The sequence below is a fragment of the Helianthus annuus genome, chromosome 9, assembly GCF_002127325.2.
Source record: "Helianthus annuus cultivar XRQ/B chromosome 9, HanXRQr2.0-SUNRISE, whole genome shotgun sequence".
In the NCBI taxonomy this organism is placed as follows: domain Eukaryota; kingdom Viridiplantae; phylum Streptophyta; class Magnoliopsida; order Asterales; family Asteraceae; genus Helianthus; species Helianthus annuus.
This window is the reverse complement of record NC_035441.2, coordinates 51,611,738-51,614,285: the sequence shown is the minus strand read 5'-3', so window position 1 is coordinate 51,614,285 and position 2,548 is coordinate 51,611,738. Positions and strand designations below refer to the sequence as shown.

General features: G+C 36.8%; 1 long non-coding RNA gene across 1 annotated transcript; it reads right to left on the bottom strand.

Moving 5' to 3' along the window:
• Positions 1–550: 550 nt before the first annotated feature.
• On the bottom strand, positions 551–1,925 carry LOC110874305. Its single transcript, XR_002555826.2, has 3 exons — positions 1,535–1,925; positions 749–894; positions 551–651 (listed from the first exon to the last, which is right to left on the bottom strand). It is a non-coding gene; the product is annotated as an uncharacterized LOC110874305 (long non-coding RNA).
• Positions 1,926–2,548: the final 623 nt, after the last annotated feature.

Here is a 2,548-nt window from a genome sequence, read left to right as displayed (position 1 = left end):
TCTTTTTCTTGGGATCAGGAGTTGCAGCCTGCTTCCCCGAGTTAGCATCTGCCACAGCACTTGTTTCTCTCTCTTTTTTTTTTTTTTTTTTTTGCAGTTGCATTCCTGGTGAACAAAGCTTTAACGTTAACAAAGCTTAAAACATTCAATTTACCATGCATACAGCATATTATGACCCACGATTATAAAGTAGAATAAAGAAGTGACAGAGATCAAATCTGAGATTGGTCGAAAATTTAATAAAACTGATTCACCAAAACCACCAAGCTTCCTTATTAAATTGTGGCGATCAGAGAATTAGATGCTCTGGTGTGTGAGAAGTTATGATTCATTTATAAACTAATGAATAATTACCAAAAGGCCTTCATTTGGAAAGAAAAAAGGCTATATATATGTCGAAATGGGAGTAATATACTATGAAGTTAGGTTGAAAGAAGTGGTAAATATATATTTCTATTACATATACATGTAAGAAACCAATAATCCGAATGTAATAGTTAGAAGGAAAGAGTATGCTTTTAAATTATAGAACTTACAAATATGACTTGAAGTGTGCTCTTGTCTAAGCTACCACTTTTCTTTTTTCTTGAACAACTGATTAAAGCGTGGCCTGCAACAAAGAGCATCCTCAAAGGAGATGTAGTTACTGAGCTGCAAATCACCAAAATTTTGGAACAATCAATTAATATCATGAACTCAAAGTCATTGACGCATTACAAAGAACACCTTAAAGGCAGATATAAGAAACCTCGAGTGTGTCACTGCAATGGTGGCATCTCAAGCAAGCTTTGAAGAAGACACAATTACAGCAATGAGTTTGTCCACCAAGTAGATACGCTTGTCACATGTCGTGCATTTGTGGGTTGTACCGGCAAGTGCCATTAGTATTTTGAGCTGCAAATGATGTTGGGATGTGTGAAGTGGATGAACGATAATGTTGGGTTAAAGAAAAGGAAACTAACACATGATATGGATATCCACGACAAGCATTGTGTCTAAACTTTCAAATAAGCAAACATCTGTAACCAATGCAACGACTCAATTCTTCAAATGAATTCCAAATTTATTTTTGGCTAGCTTGATGGAGCGGTAAGACCCACACCAGAACTCCTAAGAGACCTGGGTTCGACACACACATGTGACGGACTTTCAACCGTCTCCCCGCGGGACTATTTGACGCTCCAGGGGCTCAAACTCGGGACCTCAGCTGGGCGGGAACCATCCGAAGATGTAAACCCTCCCACCTCAACCATGTTGCCATGGCATCATTGGCAAATGAATTCCAACTAAGCAACAATTTATCACCTTCTTTAGCCAATATGGATACCCATTGGTTGATTTTAAAAGTTATCAACTCCATAAAGTCATATACACAAACCACATGAAAATTTCTTACTTTTACCCATGTCTATGTATGTATACAGAAAACCCAATTAAAAACCTCAAGACTCCACACCAGTTGTACAAAAACAATACATCAAATAGAATATACACTAAACCCTAAACTCCTCATAAACCACATAGATATAGTTACCTGAGAAAAAAAATAGATGAATTCCTTAGATCAATGTTGTTAGTGGAAAACAGTTGTGCGACAGTTGAGATCTAATAGATGTCGTTGTTGCTACTTCAATCGCCATCGTCATGGTGACCTTCCTTCTCCTTCTCTTCTTCTATTTCTTCTTTTTCTTTCACCTTCACAGCAGTCTTCCTTGCTTCCGTGATCTTCGCCGTGAATTTTCCCCTTGATCTTATCAATAACCCTCTTGTTAGGTCGGCGGCGGAACCCTAGATCGGAATTCTCAAACCTCCCCAACTCAAACCAATATACAATCAAATAACCTTTGATTTCATCTAATTCACATTCAACACTACACCACCATGGAATCAACTCCCTTTCTCCCTATGCATTCTTTCTGTCGCGCGGCCTCTCTCTTTCTCTTTGATGGTTTCCCTAAAACCATCAGCACGTGATATGCAAAAAAAGGTACAACCCCCAAAGTAAAAGGTACAACTCCCACAAATATACAAGGAAAATCATAATAGCATAAGGTACAACACCCACAACAACAAAATGTTATAAATTAGAGTGTTATATAATGACATTTCTTTTTCCCTCTTTAGTTTATAAATATACCTAGGGCTGTAAACAAACCAAACTTTCCGCGAACAGTTCGTAAACTGTTCGGCGAGAAGTTCGTTTGTTTATTAAACAAACAAACATGAACAAAGGTCGTGTTCGTTCATTTATGTTCGTTAACGTTCGGTAACGTGTTCGTTTGTATTTGATTGTTTATTAGTGTTTTTAGATTTTTATATTTATTTAAATACTTCAAAATTCTAACAAATTAAATATCTAATAAGTGTCGGTGTATTATATATTATGTTCATGGACGATTGTTTGTGTTCGTTTGTTTCCATTTGTGTTCAAGAACATTAGTTTGTGCTCATTTGTGTTCTTCAACGTTCATTTTTGTTCGTTGCCTAAAATTAACAAACAAACACAAACGGATTCGATAAGTGTTCGTGAACGGTTCACGAACACATA